The sequence below is a fragment of the Desmodus rotundus genome, chromosome 7 (assembly GCF_022682495.2).
Source record: "Desmodus rotundus isolate HL8 chromosome 7, HLdesRot8A.1, whole genome shotgun sequence".
Lineage (NCBI taxonomy): Eukaryota > Metazoa > Chordata > Mammalia > Chiroptera > Phyllostomidae > Desmodus > Desmodus rotundus.
The window spans coordinates 91,935,049-91,943,698 of record NC_071393.1 but is presented as its reverse complement, the minus strand read 5'-3'; the positions used below and the strand labels follow the sequence as shown (position 1 = coordinate 91,943,698).

The 8,650-nt window shown below is 42.1% G+C and overlaps 1 long non-coding RNA gene across 1 annotated transcript; it reads right to left on the bottom strand.

Moving 5' to 3' along the window:
- Window positions 1-202: 202 nt before the first annotated feature.
- Window positions 203-8,144, bottom strand: LOC123480520 (uncharacterized). The gene is made up of 3 exons (XR_006656556.2): window positions 8,058-8,144; window positions 5,653-5,786; window positions 203-2,616 (listed from the first exon to the last, which is right to left on the bottom strand). It is a non-coding gene; the product is annotated as an uncharacterized lncRNA (long non-coding RNA).
- Between the last annotated feature and the right edge of the window lie 506 nt (window positions 8,145-8,650).

The window sequence follows — 8,650 nt, the reverse complement described above, 5'->3', positions numbered from 1 at the left end:
TTTTTAAACCATGCAATACCTATTTAATTAGGGGCACTGGCCTCTTTTCCCTTAGATTGTCAAATAAAAAATTGACAACAGCCAACACAACCATAGCCATCCAGTGTGAATGTATCAAAGTTATATTTATTTTTTTGTCAGATTAGTAAAAGTATAATATTTTTCTTGGTATGCCACAGAATTTTAGTAATTAGTTTATGTGTGCCATGAAATAAAAAAAAGGTTGAAAATTGCTGTCCTAGAGAAAGAAGTACAAGAAAGAAAAGGCACATACCATAGATTAATCATAAGTCAAATACCACCCATGTCAGGAAATGAAACATGTTTACACCACAACCTGCACACAAGTATTTCTAGCAGCTCTTTTCATAACAAAACTGAAAACAACACAAACGGACACTCAATCATTAGGTGAGTGAGTGAATAAACAAACTATAGTGTGTCCATACAATGGAATACTACTCAGTAATAAAAAAGGACTAACTATTGATACATGCAACAACTTGGATGAATCACCAAAGCATTATGGGAAGTATATAAAAGAAGGAGGTGTCAAAAGGCTACATACTGTATGTGGAGGATGGTGAAGGCTGGCACCAGAGCTAAGGTTGAGTGCTTGGCAAGGCCGCATTCGACTGCTTGCATCTGCAAGGTGGATCAAGCCAGCAGCAACAGCAGTGGGGACCCTCAGGGGTTAAGAAGGAGATAGCAGAATGCGGCTGTAACTTTTGCAGAAGAAATATTTATCATTTAGATAGCCTGGGAATGGAGCAATTATGCCTGCAGTTTTCCCCTGAGTCTGCAAAACGTCCTTGAGCTTTATCTAACTAACCCTTATAAAATAAACATGGAGACCACGTTCAGGGTCATTGTCACTCCCTCAGAGGACAATGCCCCACCTGGCCCCCACTTTTCCTTAAACCGTCTATATCTGTGTCTTTCTTAATCTCCTATCGCCCCTCCTCAAGGACCTCCTCCCCTCGCTGGTCTTGGCAACTGTATAATTCCGTTTATGTGATGTTCTTGAAAAAGCAAAACGATGGTGATAAGGGACAGATCAGCGATTGCCAGGAGTACAGGTGTGGTGGAGGATGTGGCGGTGAAGGGCTAGCAGGAGGGAGTTTTTTTGGGTGATAGAACCTCAGAATCCTGGTTGTGGGGGTGTTACAATCTGTACGTGTGTTAAAATTCATATACTGTACACCAAAAGAAAAAGTCAATTTCACTGTACGGTAACTTTACGAATTAAGTTGAAAGAAATGGAACAGGGCAAGCACCCAGAGCCCTCCTGGTTCCCCTTTCAGTGCCTACCCTGCCTTTCCCCGAAGAGAGAAGGATTTATTCATTGATACTTTAAATACTTTATATCACCTGCTCTGGCCAATCAATATGCTTAGATCTAGTCTGATCGCTTTCCGGCGCCCAGCAGTGTTTTAATTCCAGGGACTGCTCAGAAAATCACAGAAGTTCAAGGGCTGGAAGTGCTGACTTGCTTGCATTTCCTGCTCCAGCAGATTTCATTCAAACTGGTAAAAGTAACATAGTACAACTTTAAGAAATGTTTATTGAATCAGTAAATAAAAACTTGACAAAAGCTACAAAAGATACTTTCAAACCTGCAAATCATATGAATCCCATTACCACCTTACCCCAAATCATCAAAAAGAGAAACTTTTTACAGATGAGAAAATCATCTGTAAATTTGCTGTGATAGCATTATATACCATGAAATGAGTTTTTGAGGCATATTCATTACAAATTTACTTTTGACAACTTGCATCACTGTATCTATAGCACAAAGTTTTCTCTCTTCCCAATATAAAAACTAGTTAAGGAATTCTGTAGGACTAGAAAATTACCACAACTTAGTATTAAACCCCAGGCAACTAACAAAAGGAAGTTATAAATTTAAGAATGATCTGACTTACAGTCTCAAATTTGTTTTATATTGACAAAATATCTTCTTCACTTCTTTGTTGCTTTGGTTTTAAGCTTCCAAGCTGATACACATGGTAATTTTTCTTTCATCACAAAGAATGTTATTTGGTTATTAAATTTATGTACCCAGGTGTGGCAAAGTAAGCTTGTTTTTATGTACTAAGGGTGGGTGTTGGAGGACTAACATCTGTTGTTTTTGTCTCCCTTCCCTGCCGTCTCTCTTTGGGGACAGCACCCCCTTCCTGAGATGAACTGTCCCTCCACTTCTTCTTGTAGTTCTTGGTACCACTGCCAACTGCTGTACCCTTGGTCACAGTGATTGGCCAAGAAATGCCACATGACTAAGCCAGGCCAGTCAAAGGCTTCCCTAGGGAGTGTTTGCGTTGCTCTTCTTTCCTCTGGGGTCACTAGTCAAGTTTGATATATGCTGGAAATTTTGACACCACGGTCTTCACCCGCTTACCCCACCACTCCCTGGAAAAAGCCAGATCACAGTAGGAGAGGAGAAGATGGAGACAGCGGGGGAGGGGGGGTAGAGAGAGAGAGAGAGAGAGAGAGAGAGACATAGAGTGTCGTTGCTATAGCTAAGCTTCTTTTGAAGATCCAAGCTTCTGCCCCGTTTGACAGTAGTTCCCTTGCGCACCTTCCTGCCAGTGTAAGGCAGCAGTTATCCACACCCTGTAACCGATCATAAACAATAATAGTAAGGAGAACAACAGTGAATACTCAGTGAACTTGTCGGATGTATTAAGTTTGCTAAGCCCTTTACCTCCAGTGTCATATTTTGTTCTCACAACCAGTACAGAATTTTTATAGATTCAATCACTACTTCTAGTTTATAGTTGAGGAAACAGTCACAGAGAGATTAAAAAATATGTCCAAGTTCACAAACATAGTAAGAGGTGGAGCTGGGATTCAAGTGGAGAAAGCCAGATGCCAGAGCCTCAGCCAGGTGTCTAAGCTTCCGATGAGAGAGAGATGCAGACGCAGGGATTAATGCCTCCTCCTTGAAGCCCTCCAGCATTACACAGGCTACACTGAATTTCTGTGTCACAGCTTTATTTGTGCATATGGCCACTTTATCAAGTAATTAACGTGAGAGGCAAGACAAAGTTGTGGTTGAGGTCTGGGTTCAAGTTCTAGCTTGGCCTCTTACTAGCAGTGTGACCTCAGCCTCAGTTTACTCAGTTGTAAAGTGGGAATAAATATAGTACCTAATTCCTGATTAAACATATGAATTAAGTATTAAATATGTTAATATATGCAAGGTATTTAGAGCAGGATCTGTCATATAAAAAATAGCTATGTAAGTGTAGGCTCTTATTATCCACATGTTCTCCAAACATACTAGCTGTCCATGTTGCCTCCCCAAGTGGACTTTAAGTTCTGTGAATCCTGGGTCCCTTGCTCACCTGCCATCCTAAAGATGCTGGTGTCGCAGGGATCACACAGTAGGCACTCACGGGTTAAATGCTTGTGGGCAAGGCCTGCCATGTTTTAACTCAGTGTCTCCACTTGTAAGCATTATTAAAGATACATAGGTAAAAAAAAAAAAAAAAGCCCATTTGGAGTTTTGCTTTTATTCCCTAAAATTATATTATCTATGTCAGTGGAATCCTCCAATTAAATGTTTCTGTTCTATAAAGATAAAAAACGCAGACCTGAAAATCAGGCATACTTTCTAGGGAACTTCCCACTCCTGGCTCAGCATTTGGAAACCTGCCCTTCTTCCCTGCAACCACTCCACAGGAGGTGACTTAGGGAGGAATGGGAAAGGGAGGGGGCCAGGAAGGAAACGTGAATTCCGAGAAAACAGTCACATCCTTTAAAATATCAGGGCAAAATGAGGCACGTCCCTCCAGCTGACATTTACACTTTATTGAAGAGATGCAAACAAATGATTGGATATGGGGCTTCAGCCTTTATTGAATCAGTGTTAATTACTCTCAGGGCTTAGTGAAATCACAAAGATCACCAGGCTTAAGCTTCTAGAGTCAACTTTGAGATGAACAGCCTCCTCATTTGTCAGCTGGTGACAGCCATTAGTAGATAATTTCCCTCTGCAAGAGGCCTCGCGTGAGCTCATAGGGCCGGTTGCAAATGTTTTTAAAAAGGAAAGAGTTAAATGTTAGAGGTGACCAGAACTGGCTTCAGAACCTTCATTTGCCTCCCGTAACTGTGTGACATTCCAGAGTCTTCTATTTAACATGGACATGAGTCACACCTGCTTTTCTGCTTTGACGTTAGAATTTGAGATAATATAGGGAAACCCCGTAAACTGTGCCTTGCAAATAGGGAGTGCTGAAAAAGTAACTTTCATAAAAGGTATGGTGCCAAAAGGCAATAGACGAAACAGTGGAGTAGATGTTACCAGTTTTGCATTCAACAATTATTTCCTAACTGAGCAGATTTAGGCCAGGTTATAACCAATTTAAGGATTCATACTTAAGAAATGGAGTTTGCTCTTCAAAACATTCATAATGTTTGGCCCTGGCTGGTGAGGCTCAGTGGATTGAGCACCAGCCTGCAAACCAAAGGGTCCCGGGCCAGGTTCCCTGGTGCAGGGTACACGAGAGGCAACCACACATTGATGTTTCTCTCCTTCTCTTTCTCCCTCCCTTCCCCTCTCTCTAAAAATAAATAAAATGTTTAAAAAAAACATTCATAATATTTGAATGAATGTTCAATGAGCTCCTTTACCAGTAATGTTTTCTGTTCATGTTTGTATTTTCACTGGTGCCTTCTGAATATAATGTAAGAGGGAGGTTTAAAATGGGGATAAAATGTGTAATAATACCTTCTAGCCCTGTGCCCGTGGTAGACTTAATTAATCAATTAGAGTAGTTTTTTTCTTGTAGAACCTGGATGTGGCTTCTCTATCCTCAATGCGTTGCTCCAGGTAGCCTCAGAACTGATCACATTTGATGTTTGAAATAAATCCTATTTGACATCCTGGCTTAAATTCGGAGTATTCCAAAAGTAATAGAAGCCTGTGGGTTAGATAATTTAGGCATCTGGGCTCTCTGGGCCCCTCAGATCATATCATCAAGCAGCTGCCTGTAAGATCTGACTAAAGTGAACAAAAACAAACATCCATCTACTCTAAAACTCTCTGAAATTTTGCTGCTTATAATACTGTTTAATTGTGGAACTTTTGCCATAGATTTGAATCACAACAACCTACTTCCTCTGAGAAGCTGCTATATGGGATAGATGGGAGTATCACGAATACGACAGTGCAGGAAGCACAGAGGCAGCCTGTGGAGGGATCTGGGTCTTGAGGTGACAAGTGGGTACTGAACCCTTGATATCATCATCCAGAGGAGAAGCAGGGATGGAACCTGCATACCAGGGACCACCTGCCTCAGTGAGGCACGTGAGGCTATTCTCAAAGCCAGAACTGCTGGTGTCGGGGTGAGTTTGGGGTAGACTTTAGTGATGATTTATAAGCCACAACATTTCTCATTATCCGAAATGTGAATGTTTAGGCTGGAAAAAAGTTAAATCCATCATATCATAGGGAGGTCCTTGAACGCTAGTGTGCGAGCTCTCCTGGAGATGGGCACCAGAGCCAGTAGGGAGACTTGCAGGTCACAACATCCACAGATTGGCCAACTGTACTCCTACAAGTCAGGGGCACTCCAGGGGGTACCCCGGAAGCAGCTGTAGGACTGAGCAGGAGGCTGAGGGGTGGAACTTGGACATATTTCTCACCATTTCCGCAGCTAATGCCCTGGTCTGAGCCACCTCGTTTCTGGCCTGAATCAGGCAACAGCCTCCTAACTGTTCTCTTTGCTTTCATCCCCATTGCCATCTGGTCTCTTCTCAGTGCGGCAGCAGGAGCAAACCTGTTAAAACAGAAGTCACACCAGGACACTATTTCTTGGCTCAAAACCCTTCTGTGACTCCCCATTTTACTCTGCATAAAAGCCAAATTCCTGGCAGGACTCTTTAAGGCCTTGAATAATCTAGCCCCCCATTACCTCTCTAGTCTCCTCCGCCATTATGCTCCCCCTTGCTCCCTGCACTCCTGCCATCCCAGCGTCTCACTATCCCTCCAACGTGCAGCACCTTTGCCCAGGCTGTTCTCTGCCTGGGTTGCTCTTCTTCCAGACAAGTGCTTTGTGGTTTCCTTACTGCCTTTTAAAATCTTTGTTCAAACCTTTCTTTCCCATGAGGCCTTCCCTAACTTTCTTCTCTGTTTCCCCCACACCAAGTGGGCACTCTGGATCCCCCTTCCTCTGGTTTACTTTTCTTTTTTCTAGTATATGTATCACCTTCTAACATACCACCTAATTTGTTGATTTACAAGGTTTCTTGTTTGTCTGCCCCTCCGCCCCCTACCGTTGCTAACAAATAAGTTCCATAGGGGCAGGGATATTTGTCTGATGTTTTTCAGTGATGTTTTCCAAGCATTGGAACACTGCCTGGCACATAATAGCATTTCAAAAAATACTCGATGAATTAGTGAATGAATGAATGAATGAATGGGTTTCTGGGCCCACCACCTCTTCGTCAACTAGAGCAACTTCATCTTTAAAATCAGCTTTGATGTTAAGCTTCTGCAAAAAACTTCCATTTGAAGAAAAGATTCAGCAGCTAAAAGGTCGATTCAGAAAGCACCACTCTGGTCCAGTCCTCCCTTTACATAGATGGGGAAACCTGGACCCAGAGGTTCATACATCCAGTTAGAGCAGAACTGGAAGACAACTCATGTCTCCTGATACAATCTCAGCCTTCCTCAGTCTGTTTCACACTCATCATTCCCACCTAAATGCCTTCCCTGCTCCTGCCTTAAATCTTTACGCCTGCTTTTAGAGAAACGGCATTTCTCAATTAGTCTAATCAAGAGTTTCACTGCTAGGATGCAGTAACATGAGCTGTGCCCTGTTCCCCTCTCCCCCCTTTTTTAAAGCTCTGATTACCGCAAGTGACAGGTTTATAAGTAGGTGATAAGCTCAGATTTCTAATTCCAGCTCAACCACCCCAGGTGTGATTAAGTTTATTGATGCTGTTATTACTAATAAATCACTTTTTTTTCTTTCTGGCAATGCCCAGTTCCTAGAAATTTTGCAAGCATTGCTCGCATATGCAAAGGTGAATGCAGTGGTAAACATCGCCATCTGTTCTGTATTATCTTCCCTCAAACCTTCCCCACCTCCCCACTCTTCTTCTCTCCTTTATGGCATCTTACCGGGAAGCAGCTGGGCAATCATCCAACCACAAAGTGGCCATTGTACTGTTTCCAACTTTAAATAAAAAAGAAAAAGAAATTCCACATAGGAGTAGCGAATGTGTACTTCAGTGAGATTTTGTTGTTCAGGAAACAGTTTGACAAAGAGGAGCTACAGCGTGATGCGCTCACAGCATTGTGATGGCGGTGCTCCCTGCAGGTGTCCTCATCTACGCGCAGGCTCCGATCTCACAGAACAGAGGCCCTTCGGGTGTTTTATTTAGAGATCCATAAATTATATGGGTTTCTAGATTGTTTGCTCAGTAAGGCTATTGGAATTATCTACATATTAAGTGTTTTTAAATTGGCAATTTAACATTTTTATTTTTTCCTTATTAAATCCCTCAGTTCACACTTAAGCCTATTTATAAAAAGAGAGGACAAATTTCCCTTTTATTTCAGTATTAGGTTCATCCCAGAATACTGTTTGAAATGATCTGAACTCTATTTTTTTAGTTTACCAATTTAAAAAAATATATTTATTTATTTTTAGAGAGAGGGGAAGGGAGAGAGGAAGAGAAGGAGAGAAACATCAATGTGTGCTTGCCTCTTGTGTGCCCCCCAGAGGGGACCTGGCCTGCAACCCAGGCAAGTGCCCTGACTGGGAATTGAACTGACAACCCTTTGCTTCGCAGGCCTGCACTCAGTCCACAGAGCTACACCAGCCAGAGCCACACTCTTACACATTTAACAAGAAAAAAGATAATCTAGAGCAAAACAAAAATACATAGAACAAGACTTTGTACGTGCAGACAAATAACAGCAAAAACAATGCAAACAGCAGGAGAATAAGATGGTTTATGGTAAAAAATATTTATCAAATGATATACTTTCAAAACAAAAATGTGTAATGACTTTATACAAAGACTTCAGTCTAATTACTTACCATGGAGTGCACCTCCAAACCAAGAGGTCTAATTGCTTCATACAAAGACCTAAGCCTCGTGATCTAAGGAAGTGACCTAAGCAAGGCACAGACCTACTTACTTATAATAAGCAATGACAGCTCAGTGAAACTAGTTAACACTTGGATTGTTGGTCAGACTCAGTCACCTGGCAACAGATTCTGAAAGCCCAATGGGGTTGGACACGGGGGCCCAGTGGGTGCCCATGTTGGCCCGATGGTTCCCTGGAATACTGCCAAGCCAGTTTTCAAGATGACCTTAGCAAACCTCCAGAAGCATTAAAAGATCATAAAAGAAACATTCAATATGTGAAAAAAAAATTTTTTAAGCTGAATTTACTGCTTACTATAGTAAGAGAGAGCTATGCTGAACAGGCACACCCTTTCTGAGTACGGTCTGTTAATACGGTAGAGGAGTTTGGAAAAGCATGGCGTTCGGGACTGGAGGCCTTTTAGAAGCATAAATGTGTTGAAGTTGTCTGCAGAAGCTTGGTTACAGAACGCTGCTGCTTGGCTGTCACTCACAGGAATGTTTCTGAAATGAGTTCATCCCTGACTGGCTGCCCTGATTGGAT